Source organism: Cucumis melo, chromosome 5 (assembly GCF_025177605.1).
Source record: "Cucumis melo cultivar AY chromosome 5, USDA_Cmelo_AY_1.0, whole genome shotgun sequence".
NCBI classification, from domain to species: domain Eukaryota; kingdom Viridiplantae; phylum Streptophyta; class Magnoliopsida; order Cucurbitales; family Cucurbitaceae; genus Cucumis; species Cucumis melo.
The window spans coordinates 6,262,490-6,284,272 of record NC_066861.1 but is presented as its reverse complement, the minus strand read 5'-3'; positions in this window follow the sequence as shown (position 1 = coordinate 6,284,272).

Genomic DNA, 21,783 nt, shown 5'->3' with positions numbered 1-21,783 from the left:
CAACTCTCCAAATGTAGGTGGTAGTCGCTGAACTGGGTTACCACAGTTCTCTGTGTTATGTTCTTCTATTGTCTCTCTAGTTATTACAACAGTTAAGTACTTTAGAATTAACTAAAGGTTTATTTGATTATCTCATAACTTTTTCAATTGGTATCAGAGCGGGTTGATGCTAGTTCATTGAGTGTTCAATGGCGTCAATTAGGGAAGGTGGATCAACAATTCGTCCTTTAGTTTTAGATAGCACAATTAATGCTTATTAGAAGGATATTGTTGAAACTGTTGTCAAATTAGACAGATCTTTAAAGTGCAGAGAATATGAAAGATATGGTCATCATCAAGCTGAATGCCCTAATTTCCTGAGAAGATAGAAGAAAAGTTTTAGTGCTACATTATCTGATGATGAAGAAAGTGAATGTGCTAAAGCCTTTATTAATATTTTATCTAAAGATGAAGTTGAAGATTTTGAAGAAGAAAGTGAAGGCAACTTGTCCTTTGAACAATTGAAGATTTAATGGAAAGAAGATTCAGAAACTAGAGCAGTGTAGAAAGAAAAAATACAAAAACTTATGGAACAAAATGAACGGCTATTAGCAGTTATATCTTCCTTAAAACAAAAATTAAGGGATATCCAAATAGAGTATGATCAGACTATGAAGTCCATAAAAATGTTAAATTCAGGAACTGAAAATCTAGATCAAATACTGAATTTAGGATAGTCTAGTTCAAACAGATGTGGTCTTGGTTTTAACTCATCTGAAAAAAGAATCAGTCAGACTGATAGTATAAAATTTTTTTTGTTATTGTCGATGTAAATCCTGATCAACCAATTGAAACTAAAGCTGTTAGCTCTTCATCAAAATTAACTAGCTGGGTTTGCCATTACTGTGGTAAGAGAGGTCATATTAGACCTTTTTGTTATTCGTTACAGAGAGACAGACTTGATCATTAGAAGATTAGTTATCGTCCACCGAATCATAAATCTAATTCCTTCAATCAAAATGGAAAGAGGAGTTATAAGGTTTAGAGAGTAAAACAATAAAAAAAGTGTAGTATTACTTTTACAACGATTCAGTCCTCAACAGATGTATGGTATTTTGATAGTGAGTGTACTAGACATATGTCAGGGAATCAATCTTTTGTCTCTGAGTTAACAGAATTTTCATCTGGATATGTTATGTTTGGGGATGGTGTAAAAGGCAGAATTGTAGCAAAAGGAAATATTGTAAAACAAGATTTGCCAGGTCTGAAAGATTGGTATGTTGAAGGGCTCAAGGCTAATCTGATTAGGGTTAGTCAACTATGTGATCAAGGCTATACTATTAATTTTAGCAAGAAAGAATGCATTGTAACTAATATTAAAAAAAATGTTCTTATGAGTGGCACCAGACAAATTGATAACTGCTATCACTGGGTGTCTAATAATAATCATTCATGTCATTTATCTAAAGAAGATCAGACGCATTGCTGATGAAGTGAATGCATCAGATGAACATTACTCATGTTTGAGTATCATGGTTTTCTGGGAATCACTGTGGTGGCAAGCTCTCAGTCTTCACATCTATCTAATGATGAATTAGCTTTTGTTTTATCTTGAGGAACATTGTTAGTTTGGCTGGTGAATGAGATTTCTGTTGTATTCATTAGTGTTAAATATGGCATTACAAATTGGTTTTCTTCGTCGCATACTTCCACTGCAGCTGATCAGTCCCAAGATTAGACATTTTTTTATGTTCAAAGGGGGAAAGAGTTATATGCAGGTTTTTTTTTTTTTTTTTATGGATTTAGAAGTTTGTGGTATATATTCTTATTTTGTTTTGGGTTAAAAGAGCAGTATATTTTGTCTCTGTGATATGCCCTATGTTTTGATGCTTCTAATGATGTATGGTTTGACTTCTGCATTGGCTTCAGTTTTGACTATTGTCAGTTTGATGGCTCTTGTTGAGTTCTTGTTGGTTTATCTTCTGGAAGTCTCTGCGTCTCAAGATGGTTTTATATCTATTCTTTGGCTTCCTATTGATGATATTTTATTATGGGGCATCTGGTTGAACATAAAAAAATTCTTCTCTTTTTGATAAAAAGGGAGAGTTTGTTGAGATTTTTGTCAAAAAGAATTAATGAGATTCTTTTTATTATTTAACGATTATTTAAAAAAGAGGTTAAAAAAATATTTGTTTTGAAAGATAAAAGAAATTCCTCGTAAATAGGAATATGAAATTCTTTTTATTATTTAAGGATTATTTAATAAAGAGGTTAAAAAGATCTTTGTTTTAAAAGATAAAAGATCTTCCTCATAAATAGGAATCTTTTATCTATATCTTTTAAAGAACATCTCGAAGATTTGATAGAGTGGCTATATATTTTTCTCTCATTAGTTCATGTCTGTACTGCTACCTAATATGATTATGTGTTTATTTTATAAATTTTTAGTGCCAAGGTTGTTGATCATCTTGTTGGGTTTTAGGTCCTAAAACTTGTATGTAATAAATATGATTAATTTATTGTTATTAATAAAGTGTTATTATTGTAATTTTAGTAAGTGTTATTGATTATTTTATTAGTTTTGTCTTAATAACCTAAATTCAAAAAACAAACATCTTAAGCTACCTTATGAGTCTTAAATTGTATGTGAAGATATACCCTTATCAATGTCCAAGATACAACTAGAAGAGTCCATAATATAATGATAAGGCTGGATACTTAAGTTGGTAACATTACGGATACGAGCCACTTTATATTTGATACAAACATCGCAACCTAACGTATTCTCATAGGTGACATGTGAGTTGGGGTATCCCATGTAATGAGTTTGCATAAAGTTAAACCACGAAATAGTAACCACTAGATGTAACTCCGTTGACCAAGTAGGTTTCTATTTCAACATGATGACCTAGAATACAAGTTAGTTTTAATCCTGAATGTATTATGAACTCATGTTTGCGAGGACTTGTCCTTTAATTTATTTGGGTGAGAATGACTGGATTCTCAACTCAATGAGCCTACCATTTTGGGGACAATATCAAGTGGAGAGCTGCAAACATAATCAAATGAGATGGAATTCACTCCTTCCCAATTTTAAGGTAAGTTGATCAGTGCTTTCTTAAGTGGTGTCTTTAGAACTCGAACATAAGGACCTCCCCTCTCAATGGTATGAAAGGAGATTTTGTTTATTGGTTGGATCATAAACAAGATGTTCATTAGAGGACCATTGGTATTTAAGGACTAAGAAATAACCTAGGGGTAAAACAATAATTCGACCTAGTTGGAGTTACGATATTTGAGAAGGACTAACTTGTTATTGGTTTATACCCCTAAACACAGACATATATCTACAATGAGAAAAAAATCAGTTGTGAGTCTTAGTAGAGTGTACACACAATTAACGAATATATTATTGATCTATAGGTCCATTAAGTCCTCTTCCAAGCTCATAAATGATAATGGGGTTATTAAAACTTCGATGAAATTTGAATGGTTCAAGTTCACTTAGGGAAACAATATAATGTATGATGATGCATTATAATATAAAGTTCGTACTTTAATTAACCTTTATAATATAATTTTTTTTTTGGATTTCATTTAATGAGAGAATAAAATATTTTAATAAGTTGAAATATTACAGATTCATATTCAATCTATAGGTTAATTTAATGTCTATATGATACACATTAAAACTATAGGTTATGAGAGAAATATATATACGAATATATGATTCAAATATGTTAATTTATAATAGCATTAGATGTAATTAGGGTAAAATTTACCCGATGTCTACTTGGGATGTCTAATGTATCCATAAAAAATATTAATTTAATGTGAATTAGCTTCGAATTAAAATTATAGCTTATGAAAGGAATATATATGTGAATATGATTTAAATATAGGCTGAATTAAATAAAACTACATGTTTGACTTGTACATTGGTAATAATTGATATTGGTTCGATGGGGACATGAAAGAGATATAAATGCAGCTCTTTTATTTATTTTTATTTGTTAGAGAAGCTTCCCTTTGTTTTTGTTTACTGTATTTTACATTTGATATGAAAACATGTGCATGCTTTATATAAATATACTAATATTTCAACTTTTGAGCATTCTTGTTCCAAGGAAAGCAAGTAACAGAGGTTTCAGAGTGTTGCAAACATGGGCCACTTGCATAAACGAGCCATCTGCAAATAGTGCAAGATTTTCCATCTCTTTTAAAGTCATAAATGGTGAAGTAGTGGGGTTGACCTTTAAGCCATTCGAAGACATAATAAAATAATGTTGTTCCTCAGACGTTTGGTCTAAAGTTAAATGAGTAACTTTTATTTGACGATACGACATTAACTCCGAAATCATCTTGCTTGGATAACTCCCAAATCATCTTGCTTGGATCTACAATGAATGCCCAACATAGGGTCACCCACTTTGTTAATAATAGTGATTGTAGTTTCTGGTAAAAGTGAGATGAATTCATCTGTGGCATGGAGGCTAATGGGTAGTAACAAGAACATTGAGAATGCAAGTGCTAAAGATGAAGTTATTTTTCCAAAGAAAAAGATAAAGAACTATTACAATGTAATAATATATCAATTACCTTTTTTTTAGTTTTAAAGTTCTTTGATTGCAAAGAGGATATAATCAAAAGCTTCTATATATAGGGAGGTTTGACGGTATTGTAGAAAACATCAGTACTAGAAAGTTTCCCTAAAAAGAGTGTTAATTATAATTGTAAGTTAAATATTAACATCCATTTATCATAAATAATTATAAGGAGGAAGTATGAGAGTTTTTGAAAACCCATAACAGATTCTATTTAACTATAACTTAACATTTCACATTCACTGACAATTAATAATAAAATAAAATAAAAGTAAGAAATATATGTGAAAATCATAATTTATTTCATAATTAATGTTATAATTAGTGCATGTTACCCTATATCCACACAATTAATTAAAACAAATTAGAGATAAAAGAAGAGAAGAAAATGAACTCTCTTGTTGTAAGTTATATCCTTCCATTTCTTTATTTTTTTTCTACTTCTTTTTTTAAAAAAATGAGTTTACTATTTAAGTTAGAAAATACTATAAATGAGATAAAAGTAAAAGTAAGAAACTAAATCAAACATTTAAAAGAAAAAATTACAAAATTTATTAGGTGAGAAATATTCAATTCATTAAGCTCAAAGAAGATGGGGTGTTAAGCAAGTTAAATGACGTCTCAATAATTTAGAATGTCGTAAACTCATTTTGATTGTCGTCTTTCGTACATATAACTTCTTAATTCTTAATTGATGATAATTTGATCTCAAACCAATCTTAGAGAACAAAGAGGTATCATCTAGTTTAAACAAATCACCCAATGTCATGCCCCACACCGCTAGCCACTTCATGCGACCAGAAGGAGGCGTGTCGCCTACACACACAACGCGTACCTCTCCACGAGATAACAAGTTAAACACCGAGTAAGTGAAACTTCTTAAACCAATTTCCAACACAAAGTTCCAATTTTGGACTTAGGATTTCAACTTTACACGTGTTGCCTTATTGCGTTGTCGCACCATGCTGCCTAATCCAAGCTTGCCACGTAAGCCAACAGTCAACTCAAGATTTGACATCTCCTAGAGACGCTAATCTTATCTTCTTGGAAAGCTAAACTCTTCTTCACCTTCTCCTTCTCTGAAACTAAACTCTTTCTTTTGCTTTCTTCTTCCTTACCTTCTCTTTCTCACAATAAACCACAACTGCCCATTTTTTTTCTGACTTCGCTTCCGATTACTTCACCAGACTGCCTAACTCTTCTTGCGATAAAACTTCTTCACCGCGATAACTCTCCCTTCATCGCCTTCTCTCAAACGCGACTTCCTTCCATTTAAATTTTATCTTTACAATGATAAATCTTTTCATTTTAGAAGGATCATCCCACTCCTCTACGCCTCTCTTCTTGAACAGGACTCCTTTTTTTGGATCTAAGCCTCACACCCAATACGTGGTAATGGATATTTATTATGGATCATTAACTTGTCAAGTTCTAGCCAATCATTACCTAAACAAAGAATACCATGTTTCTTCTTAACAAACAAAAACTAGTGCACCACATGTAGGAACCCCTTATATACTAGTTTTTGTATTGAGTTTTCAACTCTTTAAACTCCATTAAAGCCATTCCTCAATCCTTATATGAATTATCTTGTATAACTCTCATACCAACAACAATTTCTTAATCCAAACATGTCATGACCCACCCCAACTGCCACTCCATTCGACCAAATAAGGACGTGTTGCCTAGAAACCCGTTGTGTATCCCTCCACAAGATGATGCACCGAACGCCTAGTAAGAAAAAACAGCTTTCATCACAAGTCTTTTCGTAAAGTTCTTTACTTGAACCTCAGAGACCTTCACAACACTTTGTAGTAAAAAAACAACTCTTGAACTTAGCTCCTTCGTCTAGCTCTTAACACTTAGCTCTAAACAACTTTGGCTTCGAGGCGATAAGGACAAAAGATAAAATATAGTGGAATAAAAACAACTTCCTCTCTTTATTCACTTAACACTTTACACAGAGTTTTCAAATTACAAATACATTCCTTTTCTTTCTTGCATAAAATAAAACCAAGTCTGATGTTCACGTCCTTCTTCTTCCACCAAGGTGCTGCCTCTTCGCGCCAAGGTGTTTGGGAGTATAAGACTCATTTTCTTTCTTGGCTGATAAACACTACTTCTTGTGGCGAGGTACTTGGAGGTTTAAAGGCCTCACTTTGTCCTTCGCCTCGTCGTTCAACAACTCACTTTGAGGACAGTGTTTAGAGCTACATTTCTCTAACTTAGTGAGTGATGGAGTTGGGATAACTTTTTTGGGAAAACAATAAGAGTCAGATAATAAATAATAACAAGATCAGATCACAAACATAAGATTCTCATCGCATCAAACCACAACAACAATAACCATAAGCACAATAAGTTTAACATGCTTAAGCCATCACGCATTCCAACTTATCTTCTGGACCTGGGATTCTTCAATCGCCTGGACTTGGGATTTACATCAAACCGGTGCCACACGAGTTACTTGAAATTTTCACCAGCATCTCATCATATCCAATCTTTCTTAGACATGGGATTCACATTCAACCAGCGTCTCATCACATTCAATCTTTCTCAAACCTGAGATTCACATTCAACTAGCATCTCATCATCATTCCTCCCCTTGACCTGGAATTCTCCCCTCGCTGAGACTTGGGATTCATATTCAACCAGTGACATACGAGTTACTTGGGATTTCCACCAACGTCTTGCGATATATCATACCACACATCACAACGCACAAACCACATAACTAATAACAAGGGAGTATTCGCTCACCGCTTACTCCTAACACAAATTATCACAAAAATAGCAAAGTCATGCAATAAACATAAACACGAGGTTACGAAAGAATACTTGTAACACAACACTTATAAAACATTTCTTTTTAAAATGAAGATCATAGATGCATTGTTTCCGTTATAACAACCATTCAATCGTACAGAAATACTTGTTTTACCTTAGGAAGAATCATTCACAACATTTATTCATAAAATCGTATTCGAGCATAGAAAACATTTAACCATAAATAACAGTTTATATACCACTTTCGAAATCTATTTTATCACTCAAAAAAGTTTGATCATCTTACTTTAACATGATAGAACTTAGACTCAAACATTTCTCTTTGCATCACCTTTTCTCTTCTCACATCCTTCCTTGCAGGATGCCCCGTACTTACACGTATCCGAGGTAACTTTCCAACAAAGCTCATTTTCAACAGTACTCCTTTTTCTAAATCAGAGCCTCACAAAATTGGACATAATTGACTCACCAAAATTGTTCCCAACTTGTGGGTGATTAACTTTCAACTTTAACTTGATTAGCCATATGTCCCAAACCACTAAGACTATCATGCGTTCCCTTAATAGATTACATGAGTCGCCAGCCATAATAGGCATGCTTCCATGCAACTTACTCAGCCAAAGCTCATGCTGACTTTTCCAAAGCTCTAATGTTACACCCCCTTCCAGACCACCTGCTCTCGATACAAAAGATGGTGTAAAGTCAACTGATACCGTTCACTTCTCAACGATAGTTGCTTACCCTAACCTCTAACACTTTTATTTAAAATTCACGTGCAAGCAAATAACACAACTCTGGAGAAATATATAATGAAATGACTCACAAAAAAAAAAAAAAAAGTAAAAAGTAAAAGTTGAACTCTTATAAGAAAAATGAGGGAATGGGCAAATGGCACTAATCAATTCTTATCATTGAATTAAGAGGATTATGAAATATTTTTTGCTCAATTAAAAGGGGTTCTTGTTCAAGATTTTTGCAAGATCAACTTGCTTTATCTTGTAAGAACTTTGGTCAAGATTTCAAGAAAAGAGGCAATCACCTCAAGCCTTTAGTGTTCACAATTCTTAACAACCCAACAAAAAAAAGTTGAGTTCTTATTCTTTACAGATAACCATTGAACACAAGACTTTTGGCGAAGAGATGCTTCTTCCCTATGAGTCTAGGCCCAAAACCACTTAGTAACCTCTCCCGTTTTTCATTTACTTTATAAGGGAGAAGATGGCAAAGCATTTGAATGAAGATTGTTTTTAATAGTTTTGGAATTGAATAATTAATAAAAAGGAAAATGAAAAAATAAAAAGAAAAGAAAGAAGTGGAGTGGAGTTTGTGAATATGCTTATGTTAATCTAGAATTTAAGGCTTAAATGGTGAAAGTTTGAATATGTTCTTAAAGTTGGAATTTATGTATGACATCTTCAATATGTCATTGTTTGCACGTTTAAAATGAGACAAGGAAATTAGGGAGTTGATACCTGGTTATTGTTGGTTTCCAAGTGAAGAAGATATCAAGTGAATATTCAAATTTGGGTATTAGCTATGACTGTGAGTGGCGAAATGAGTTTCAAACTTGATTTCTAAACTTGTTTTACTAGTTTATATTTAAGCATGCTTTGAGTAAAAAGTGTTCGAGTTATTCTTGATTTATATGAATGTTTTCCAAAACATGAGTTTATGATTTAGAAATGTTTGATAAAGTTAAAGCATATGTTACTAAGGTTATTGATGCAATGGAAAGTAATATAGTGTTCTTATTCTTAATTATACTAGGGCTTTATCATGATTTGTGAGAATGATTCCAACTTATATCTTTTTTTTCCTTAATTGAATTGGAGACAATTATTTAGTGCATCGACAAATTTGAATTTTTTTTTGTCTCTTCACAAGGAAGTGTACATCTAAGATACTTTGCGACCATACTCGTGCATTTGAGTATTGCTATCTTAAATTAATTTCTAGGGTTTTTTCATAATCATAAAATATGAATTTTTTTTAGTATTCATATCTTAAATTAATTTCTTGCTATACTATCTTTTTGTTTATCAGGACTTGAGTACTACTCAAGTGGAGTAATATTTATATTATTCTGTTTTGGGAACTAGGTAGACTAATTGTTTCTAGGGTCCTACAACAAATATGACTTTCATCCATTTATAGCAAATATTGTTATTTCAATGGGTTGGACATGGAGAATTGTATTGAATAATTTTGAGTTTGAAATTGTGATTTCCTTTCTCTATGTCGTTTGCGCTACTGTTTTTTGTTTGCTCCATTCTAAGTTAACTTGGATCATATTTGTTCAAGTAATTGAAAACAATTGGGATCTTTACCTTCATCTCCTACAAACATACTATTCCGAAAAGTAATGAAGTAACACACTCGCCCTTTCTTTTTTTTTTCTTTTTTTTTCTTTTTTTTTTTTTGTCATTCCCCTCAATGTTTTTAGGTACAATCTTACAGAATCTATTTGTCTTAGCACTTTCAAAACTTTTTTGGAAAGCTAGGTAATTTTTCTCCCAGTTGATGAATTTGATGGGATGCTCTAGTTGCAATTAGAGGATTAATGAAGTTACTTTTATCTCTTCTTTTAAACTTTTCTCAGGTCTTTATTTCCTAGAATGAGTTTAAATCCTATACTCTCTTAGAACTGAAATTATTATCCCATGAATGTTTTGTAATTTTGTTATGCCCTTGTTCATTGATATAAGTAGGTATTCCTTTTAATTCTGAGATTAGAGTCTTTCGAAAAATCATACGTAAGGTAAATTAAAATCTATTGTTAATCGTGTTGTTGAAATTTTGTAGGGATTATTGGTTTCTAATTTTGGGCCAAGGATCACCAATAAGATTATGGATAGCTTGCATGATGGCATATTAGTAGGGAAGCTTAAATCGTGTAGTAAAATAAAGGTAATGAATTCATCTGTTGTCTAAGAATAAAAGAAATGTTTATTGTTAAATCAAGTACTTGTGGGGCTCTAAATTTACCTATCTTTTCACTATGGAGAAATTTCACATATAAAGATTATATATTATATAGGATTTTAGAATCATGGAATTTTGGATTTAATTTTGAAGGGGCAGTTTGGTTGTGGATGGGCCGACGAAAGAATTGTTTTTGATTTCATTGGTATTCAATGTGATATTTCCATTTCCAAAAATACCAAAGAAGTTGTAATGAAGTTCATAGAACGTGATCCTAAGGTAAATTTTGTTTCTGATTCCATTTTCATATTTATAATTTAATCTATTCAAATCCATATCATTGTAATTTCTCAAATATATGCTTCATATATACATACACACACACGTATATATGTATATGTATAGATATAATTTTGTGCTTTCCTCTGTTATAATAGGCTGGTGAAGACGGGTTTTAGAGCCCTTCACTTTGATATGCGAATTTTAATTGTTGCTTTTGTGAATGATTGCAACTATTTGATAAAATGTTGCTATATGAACCCATTTTAACCTAACATTGTTGTATTTTTGTTTCGGTTATGCAATGCAAGTTTGTATTTGAAGCCAAGTTCATCCAAGATCATTGAGTTTTAAGCTTCTTTAATTAATACATTCTTGACGGTTTTTCAATGTCATTAACAAGTACATTCTTGATGTTTTTCACATATCATAAACAAGTATATTCTTGACGTTTTTCAAATTTCACAAATAACTACATTCTTGACGATTTTTAAATGTCATGAACACTCATACTCTTGATGATTTTTAACTATCATGAAACTTTGTATACTTGACGCATATAAAACGTCAACATTCATTATTCTTGACATTTTATTAATTAACAAGAACTTAGACTTTCTTGACGTTGGCTTTAATGACGGTTTTAAAACCTTCAAGAATAATAATTCTTGACAGTTAAAAAACGTGAAGAGATTCTGTTTTTCTAGACTTGGAAACTACTTTAATTGGTGTAAACTTCTTTTTAACTATGTTTTCATTGCATTAATCAATATGTATACTTTCAAAAGTTTGCAAAACAAGATGAGCTGTTATGATATCTTTAAGAATTTTGAATTATTTTATGGAATTAAATTGAATTATTTTCTATTATTTCGGTTCAAAAGGTGATTAGACAAACTTATTAACCAAGGATTTAAAGCTTGTACCTGTTAGTGAAAAATAAATTAATTAAAGTGAGTTCCAGCATGTTCTTAAACTATTATTTGTGTATGATTTGCATTAAATATTTAAGTTGTTTCATGAATAGTTTCCAAAGCATGTGATTTCATTAAGGTATTTACTCGAGCATGCATGCTTATTGAGAAATGTTTAAGGGTTATTTCAAGATGAGTTTATCAAGGTATTTTGTGTGTTTAACGGTTGCTTTATGCAAAATGATTCTTAAAGGGTTTGAAGCAAATGATTTTATAATTTTTTTCTTGGATCCAAGATGTTTCAAATAGCCCTTAGTGGGTTAGGATAAGGTGCGCCAAGGAATTTGAGGTAAGGACATTTATCTCCAGGATCGAAATTAAGTGTAACGTCCCGAATTTTCGAGGTAAATTTTATCTTTTTGTGGGGATACGAATTTTTTTTGAATTTAATGTTTTGTAAATTGCTATAATAATAATATGATATTAATTATATTATTATTATTATTTATTATTATTATTATAATTTATCATTGTTATTATTACTATTATTTAATATTATTATTATTATTATTTAATATTATTATTACATTATTATTAATTAATATTATTATTAATTAATATTATTATTAATTATATTATTATTATTATTATTATTAAATATTATTATTATAATTATTATTTAATTTAATATTTTTATATATATATATATATATAAAATAATTTTTTTTAAAAAACCCTAGACGCGCGCGCCGCCCCCTCCCCCCCCCCCCCAGTTTTTTCTTCTTCCTTTCCCGACGGTCTTCTCCTTCTTCTTCATTCTCTTCTCCATCCGACAGCGGCACCACCATCCTCTTCAATCTCCTTCTTCTTTTCCGACAGCGCCAGCTTCGCCTCCTTCGTCTTCGTCGTCGGAATCTCACCGTTCCAGCCTTCGTCTGCCGCGGCCATCCATTTCCGAACGCCCTCTCGACCTCACGCACCCGGACGCCGCCGTGCGTCCTTCATTCCACCGTGTCCGCCGACGCCCTGTCACTCTCTGCCGCGTTGAAGCGGAGTCGGTCGTCGGACTCCTCCAAGCCGCGAAGCATTCCGTCGTCGAACGCCAAAGACCGATGTTCGTGGTCGCCCCAGTTCCAAGCTGACCCGACCCGAGACCCATTTCCAGCCGAGCCGCGAGCCAAAGACTGAGTCGAGCCGCGAGCTGAAGACTGAGCCGAACCGAGCCGAGCCGAGCCGAGCCAAGCCGAGCCGAACACCTCCAAGCCAAGCCGAGCTCCCTGTTTACTGAGCCACCTAAGCCTTCCTTCCTCCACTCCGGGTCACGGTGAGTTTTCGGTAAGGATTGTTTTGATGATTTCCCTAATGTTGCTATATCCGATTCGAGTTGAATATTGGAATAAGATTTGGTCCTATCTTTCATCCCTTGAAGGTATTAAGGAGTTGACGTTTAAGTTATCGGGTTCTGCGGCAGGCTTGTTTGAAGATAGCTTTCCTTTCCTTGGGTAAGTCAACGGATGCTCCTTAGGACCATTTAATATGACTTCTACTAATATCAGCGATTAAAACCTTCGTGTTTTCGTTAAGGTGGATCCGTTGAGCGTGGACTCGATCGAGGGGCATAATCGAGTTTCAGGTAAGGGTTTTCCTACTACTGGACCTCGGATCGAGGTTGGAAACGTAGTAATCCACAGGGGATTACACGTTAGTAACTGTACCGAATAATAGTATGTGTGTTTGACTTTTAAGTATTGTTGCTATACTCTTGTCTGATGTAAAGGTAACGCGACCGCTAGTTGTAGCTTGTGTGCTATCGAGTGTAAGGAGTTGCTTGCGGATAGACCCCGATGCTGGATGTTCGGTATAGGGTGGTTGTGTTAATGGGCTACGTTGTAGATTGGGATTTTATGTCGATGGATCCTGAAGTTTACGATTAGGTATGTGGTAGTCATTGGTCTGGACATTTATCACGGTGTTTGGTCGGGGAAGGACGGTGAGTCCGATTTTGATTGATTAGTTGACTGGGTCTAGGGGTTATTAATGGTGTGCGAATTGGAAATGCGTATAGCAACTGCGGGTGTAGTTGTTTAAACCTATACTATCTGACTGGAAAAGCCTATGGCGGAACTGTAATACGAATGCCGTTGGGTATGACTGTTGTAGACGGTTTAGTATGGACTGAGGGGTAACGGTTAAGACGGTTTAGTATGGACTGAGGGGTAACGATTAGCTTCATCTATGGGGTAGTGTGCCTTACGGATATGTGCATCCTTCGGGAGCACTAAACTGATATGTGCATCCTTCGGGAGCACTAGACTGATGTGTGCATCCTTCGGGAGCACTAGACTGATGTGTGCATCCTTCGGGAGCACTAGACTGATCTGTGCATCCTTCGGGAGCACTAGACTGATATGTGCGTTCTACGGAACCACTAGATTGTTATGTAGGGTACCCCTGAATAGGAAGTTAACTGTTGTTCCTTAACGGGCCCAGTAGTGGGTCCCTTACTGGGTATGTTTATACTCACCCTTTTCTCTTCTTAAACTTTTCAGGTAAGGGCACAACGAGGGGCAGACCAACGAGAGGCAGGAAGGACGCGTGAAGGCCATATGGACGCGTCTGGTTTTCTTATTGCTTCTGCTGATGTATTTTGTTAGAATATTTGGTTTTGTGATTTTGAGTTGATGACCTGAGTTTTTATTTGAAACTTTTGTGACTGTGATTTAAAATAGGGCCCGATACTGTTTTTTTGTAATATTTCTAACGTTTTAAGAAATCATAACCGATCCGTTATGAATTTTATGTTGTGTGGTCGAGTTTTGGTATTGAGTAGTGACCTCAGCTTAGTCCGAAAAGTTGGGTCGTTACAGTTGGTATCAGAGCCTAAGTTTTAGGTTCTGTAGACTGACTTATAATGTGAGTCTGTGTTTTGTTTCCTTATGGCTAAAACGATCCTTGCCACTCGTCAGGTACGCTCTCATGAAAGTATATGTATAACTCTATATGCATTACCTTACCTAAGTTAAACTGCAAAGTTAATTACCATTTATGACTAAAGGGATCATTGGTGGTTGTTAGGGAAATGCTGCCAAGGAGAGGTGCACGTAGGGGTGGCCAAGGAGGCCGAGGAAGGGGAGCAGGACGTGTTCAGCCTGAGGTGCAGCCTGTAGCCCAAGCCACTGACCCGGCTGCGCCAGTTACTCATGCGGATCTAGCTGCCATGGAGCAGAGGTTTAGAGATTTGATTATGCAGATGCGGGAGCAGCAGCAGCCTACCCCGCCAGCTCCAGCGCCAGCTCCAGCACCGGCTCCTGCTCCAGCTCCGGCTTCAGTACCAGTTGCGCCCCAGGTTGTGCCGGATCAGTTGTCAGCAGAGGCTAAGCACCTGAGGGATTTCAGGAAGTATAATCCCACGACATTCGATGGGTCTTTGGAGGACCCCACCAGGGCTCAGCTGTGGTTATCGTCTTTGGAGACCATATTCCGATACATGAAGTGCCCTGAGGATCAGAAAGTTCAGTGTGCTGTTTTCATGTTGACAGACAGAGGTACTGCATGGTGGGAGACTACAGAGAGAATGCTAGGTGGTGATGTGAGCCAGATCACGTGGCAACAGTTCAAGGAGAGTTTCTATGCGAAATTCTTCTCTGCTAGTTTGAGAGATGCCAAGCGGCAGGAGTTCCTGAACTTAGAGCAGGGTGACATGACAGTGGAGCAGTATGATGCGGAGTTTGACATGTTATCCCGCTTCGCTCCCGAGATGATAGCGACCGAGGCGGCCAGAGCTGATAAGTTTGTTAGAGGCCTCCGACTGGACATTCAGGGTTTGGTCCGAGCTTTCCGACCCGCTACTCATGCCGATGCACTGCGCCTGGCAGTGGATCTCAGTTTACAGGAGAGGGCTAACTCGTCTAAGACCGCTGGTAGAGGTTCAACATCGGGACAGAAGAGGAAGGCTGAGCAGCAGCCTGTTCCAGTGCCACAGCGGAACTTCAGATCAGGTGGTGAGTTTCGCCGCCTCCAGCAGAAACCTTTTGAGGCAGGGGAAGCTGCCAGAGGGAAGCCGTTGTGTACCACTTGTGGAAAGCACCATCTGGGCCGTTGCTTATTCGGGACCAGGACTTGCTTTAAGTGTAGGTAAGAGGGTCATACAGCTGATAGATGCCCGTTGAGACTTACGGGGAACGCACAGAATCAGGGAGCAGGTGCTCCACATCAGGGTAGGGTCTTTGCTACCAACAAGACTGAGGCTGAGAGGGTAGGCACGGTGGTGACAGGTACGCTTCCAGTATTGGGGCATTACGCCTTAGTTTTGTTTGATTCGGGATCGTCACATTCTTTTATCTCTTCCGCATTTGTGTTGCATGCCCGCTTAGAGGTAGAGCCCTTACACCATGTTCTATCAGTATCTACTCCTTCCGGGGAGTGTATGTTGTCGAAGGAAAAGGTGAAAGCATGCCAGATTGAGATAGCAGACCATGTGATTGAAGTAACGCTGTTAGTCCTGGATATGCTCGACTTTGATGTAATCCTGGGTATGGATTGGTTGGCCGCTAACCACGCCAGTATAGATTGTTCCCGTAAGGAGGTAACGTTTAACCCTCCCTCGATGGCCAGTTTTAAATTTAAGGGAGGAGGGTCAAGGTCGTTGCCTCAGGTAATCTCAGCCATCAGGGCCAGTAAACTGCTCAGTCAGGGTACTTGGGGTATCTTAGCGAGTGTGGTGGATACTAGAGAGGTCGATGTATCCCTGTCATCAGAACCGGTGGTGAGGGACTATCCGGATGTCTTTCCTGAAGAACTTCCAGGGTTACCTCCGCACAGAGAGGTTGAGTTTGCCATAGAGTTGGAGCCGGGCACGGTTCCTATATCCAGAGCCCCTTACAGGATGGCCCCCGCAGAGCTGAAAGAATTAAAGGTGCAGTTACAAGAATTGCTTGATAAGGGATTCATTCGACCGAGCATGTCCCCTTGGGGTGCGCCAGTTTTATTTGTTAAGAAGAAGGATGGATCGATGCGTCTATGCATTGACTATAGGGAGTTGAATAAGGTAACCGTTAAGAACAGATATCCCTTGCCCAGGATCGACGATCTATTTGACCAGTTGCAGGGAGCCACAGTGTTCTCTAAGATTGATCTTCGGTCGGGATACCATCAGCTGAGGATTAAGGATGGTGATGTATCAAAGACAGCATTTCGTTCCAGGTATGGACACTACGAGTTTATTGTGATGTCTTTTGGTTTGACGAATGCTCCTGCAGTGTTTATGGACTTGATGAACAGAGTGTTTAGGGAGTTCCTAGATACTTTTGTCATCGTGTTTATCGACGATATCTTGATATACTCCAAGACGGAGGCCGAACATGAGGAGCATTTACGTATAGTTTTGCAAACACTTCGGGATAATAAGTTGTATGCAAAGTTCTCGAAATGCGAGTTTTGGCTGAAGCAGGTGTCCTTTCTGGGCCACGTGGTTTCTAAGGCTGGAGTCTCTGTGGATCCAGCTAAGATAGAGGCAGTCACCGGTTGGACCCGACCTTCCACAGTCAGTGAGGTTCGTAGCTTTCTGGGTTTAGCAGGTTATTATCGACGGTTTGTGGAGAACTTTTCTCGTATAGCTGCTCCTCTTACTCAGTTGACCAGGAAGGGAGCTCCTTTTGTTTGGAGCAAGGCATGTGAGGACAGTTTCCAGAACCTTAAACAGAAGCTAGTTACCGCACTGGTTCTTACTGTACCTGATGGTTCTGGCAGTTTTGTGATTTATAGTGATGCTTCCAAGAAGGGTTTGGGTTGTGTTTTGATGCAACAGGGTAAGGTGGTCGCTTATGCGTCTCGTCAGTTGAAGAGTCATGAGCAGAACTACCCTACACATGATTTAGAGTTGGCAGCGGTGGTTTTTGCTTTGAAAATATGGAGGCATTACTTATATGGTGAAAAGATACAGATATTCACAGATCATAAGAGCTTGAAATACTTCTTTACTCAGAAAGAATTGAATATGAGACAGCGAAGATGGCTTGAGTTAGTGAAGGATTACGATTGTGAGATACTGTATCATCCAAGCAAGGCAAATGTGGTAGCTGATGCTCTTAGTAGAAAGGTGTCACATTCAGCAGCACTTATTACCCGACAGGCCCCATTGCATCGGGATCTCGAGCGGGCTGAGATTGCAGTGTCAGTGGGGGCAGTCACTACGCAGTTAGCCCAGTTGACGGTACAGTCGACTTTGAGGCAAAGGATCATTGATGCTCAGGGTAACGATCCTTACTTGGTTGAGAAACGTGGCCTAGCAGAGGCAGGGCAAGCGGTTGAGTTCTCATTATCCTCTGATGGTGGACTTTTGTTTGAGAGACGCCTCTGTGTGCCGTCAGATAGTGCGGTTAAGACAGAATTATTATCTGAGGCTCACAGTTCCCCATTTTCCATGCACCCAGGTAGTACGAAGATGTATCAGGACCTGAAGCGGGTTTATTGGTGGCGTAACATGAAGAGGGAGGTAGCAGAATTTGTTAGTAAATGCTTGGTGTGTCAGCAGGTTAAGGCACCAAGGCAGAAACCAGCGGGTTTATTACAACCCTTGAGCATACCGGAATGGAAGTGGGAAAATATGTCCATGGATTTCATTACAGGACTGCCGAGAACTCTGAGGGGCTTTATAGTGATTTGGGTTGTGGTGGACAGGCTTACCAAATCAGCGCACTTCGTTCCGGGTAAATCCACCTATACTGCTAGTAAGTGGGCACAGTTGTACATGTCGGAGATAGTGAGATTACATGGAGTGCCAGTGTCGATTGTTTTTGATAGAGATGCCCGTTTCACTTCTAAATTCTGGAAGGGTTTGCAGACTGCTATGGGCACGAGGTTAGACTTTAGTACAGCTTTCCATCCACAGACTGACGGTCAGACTGAGCGTCTGAACCAAGTTTTAGAGGATATGTTGCGAGCGTGTGCATTGGAATTTCCAGGTAGCTGGGACTCCCACTTACATTTGATGGAATTTGCTTATAATAATAGTTATCAGGCTACTATTGGCATGACACCATTTGAGGCCTTGTACGGCAAATGTTGTAGATCCCCGATTTGCTGGGGTGAGGTGGGTGAGCAGAGATTGATGGGTCCTGAGTTAGTTCAGTCTACTAACGAAGCGATACAGAAGATTAGATCACGCATGCATACTGCTCAGAGTAGGCAGAAAAGTTATGCAGATGTGAGGCGGAAGGATCTCGAATTTGAGGTAGGGGACAAGGTGTTCTTAAAGGTAGCACCTATGAGAGGTGTCTTACGATTTGAAAGGAGGGGAAAGCTGAGTCCCCGAACTGTTCGAGGAATAAAACTTTCAAGGACGAAAGTTCCCTAAGGAGGGAAGAATGTAACGTCCCGAATTTTCGAGGTAAATTTTATCTTTTTGTGGGGATACGAAATTTTTTTGAATTTAATGTTTTGTAAATTGCTATAATAATAATATGATATTAATTATATTATTATTATTATTTATTATTATTATTATAATTTATCATTATTATTATTACTATTATTTAATATTATTATTATTATTTAATATTATTATTACATTATTATTAATTAATATTATTATTAATATTATTATTATTATTATTATTATTATTATTATTAAATATTATTATTTAATTTAATATTTATATATATATATATATAAAATAATTTTTTTAAAAAAACCCTAGACGCACGCGCCGCCCCCCCCAGTTTTTTCATCTTCCTTTCCCGACGGTCTTCTCCTTCTTCTTCATTCTCTTCTCCATCCGACAGCGGCACCACCATCCTCTTCAATCTCCTTCTTCTTTTCCGACAGCGCCAGCTTCGCCTCCTTCGTCTCCGTCGTCGGAATCTCACCGTTCCAGCCTTCGTCTGCCGCGGCCATCCATTTCCGAACGCCCTCTCGACCTCACGCACCCGGACGCCGCCGTGCGTCCTTCATTCCACCGTGTCCGCCGATGCCCTGTCACTCTCCGCCGCGTTGAAGCGGAGTCGGTCGTCGGACTCCTCCAAGCCGCGAAGCATTCCGTCGTCGAACGCCGAAGACCGATGTTCGTGGTCGCCCCAGTTCCAAGCTGACCCGACCCGAGACCCATTTCCAGCCGAGCCGCGAGCCAAAGACTGAGTCGAGCCGCGAGCCGAGCCGCGAGCTGAAGACTGAGCCGAACCGAGCCGAGCCGAGCCGAGGACCGAGCCGAGCCGAGCCAAGTCGAGCCGAACACCTCCAAGCCAAGCTGAGCTCCCTGTTTACCGAGCCACCTAAGCCTTCCTTCCTCCACTCCGGGTCACGGTGAGTTTTCGGTAAGGATTGTTTTGATGATTTCCCTAATGTTGCTATATCCGATTCGAGTTGAATATTGGAATAAGATTTGGTCCTATCTTTCATCCCTTGAAGGTATTAAGGAGTTGACGTTTAAGTTCTCGGGTTCTGCGGCAGGCTTGTTTGAAGATAGCTTTCCTTTCCTTGGGTAAGTCAACGGATGCTCCTTAGGACCATTTAATATGACTTCTACTAGTATCAGCGATTAAAACCTTCGTGTTTTCGTTTAGGTGGATCCGTTGAGCGTGGACTCGATCGAGGGGCATAACCGAGTTTCAGGTAAGGATTTTCCTACTACTGGACCTCGGATTGAGGCTTGAAACGTAGTAATCCACAGGGGATTACACGTTAGTAACTGTACCGAATAATAGTATGTGTGTTTGACTTTTAAGTATTGTTGTTATACTCTTGTCTGATGTAAAGGTAACGCGATCGCTAGTTGTAGCTTGTGTGCTATCGAGTGTAAGGAGTTGTTTGCGGATAGACCCCGATGCTGGATGTTCGGTATAGGGTGGTTGTGTTAATGGGCTACGTTGTAGATTGGGATTTTATGTCGATGGACCCTGAAGTTTACGATTAGGTACGTGGTAGTCATTGGTCTGGACATTTATCACGGTGTTTGGTCGGGGAAGGACGGTGAGTCCGATTTTGATTGATTAGTTGACTGGGTCTAGGGGTTATTAATGGTGTACAAATTGGAAATGCGTATAGCAACTGCGGGTGTAGTTGTTTAAACCTATACTATTTGACTGGCAAAGCCTATGGCGGAACTGTAATAGGAATGCCGTTGGGTATGACTGTTGTAGACAGTTTAGTATGGACTGAGGGGTAACGGTTAAGACGGTTTAGTATGGACTGAGTGGTAACGGTTAGCTTCATCTATGGGGTAGTGTGCCTTACGGATATGTGCATCCTTCGGGAGCACTAGACTGATATGTGCATCCTTCGGGAGCACTAGACTGATATGTGCATCCTTCGGGAGCACTAGACTGATGTGTGCATCCTTCGGGAGCACTAGACTGATGTGTGCATCCTTCGGGAGCACTAGACTGATGTGTGCATCCTTCGGGAGCACTAGACTGATATGTGCGTTCTACGGAACCACTAGACTGTTATGTAGGGTACCCCTGAATAGGAAGTTAACTGTTGTTCCCTAACGGGCCCAGTAGTGGGTCCCTTACTGGGTATGTTTATACTCACCCTTTTCTCTTCTTAAAGTTTTCAGGTAAGGGCACAACGAGGGGCAGACCGACGAGAGGCAGGAAGGACGCGTGAAGGCCATATGGACGCGTCTGGTTTTCTTATTGCTTCCGCTGATGTATTTTGTTAGAATATTTGGTTTTGTGATTTTGAGTTGATGACCTGAGTTTTTATTTGAAACTTTTGTGGCTGTGATTTAAAATAGGGCCCGATACTGTTTTTTGTAATATTTCTAACGTTTTAAGAAATCGTAACCGGTCCGTTATGAATTTTATGTTGTGTGGTCGAGTTTTGGTATTGAGTAGTGACCTCAGCTTAGTCCGGAAAGTTGGGTCGTTACATTAAGGACGCCTACCTCCCAGGAGTAAGGATTGAGGATGCCTATCTCTTAAATTTGGAGCAGGTATTGAGTAACCTCTACCACCTCTCAAGAGTAGATAATTGGAATTCGAGTAAAAAAATCAAGGATATAAGTTGCTATTTCTTAAATGTTTTATCAAGTTTAAGTATTAATGTTATTGTTTATGTTACTATTTAAAAGGTTTATGAAATAGTGTTTAAAAAGGTTTATGAAAAGTTATTTAGAAAACCTATCACTTACTGGGCTCGTTTAGCTCATACTCTTCAAAATGTTTTTGCACTTTCCAGGTAGAGATCGTGTCCTTATAGCGTGACTCGCTGCTATCTGTGTACTAAAGGATTTTGTTTTACTATCATATGTGTCCTATTGTTTTGAACTTATGCTTAGTTGGTCTTTTAAATTAGGCGA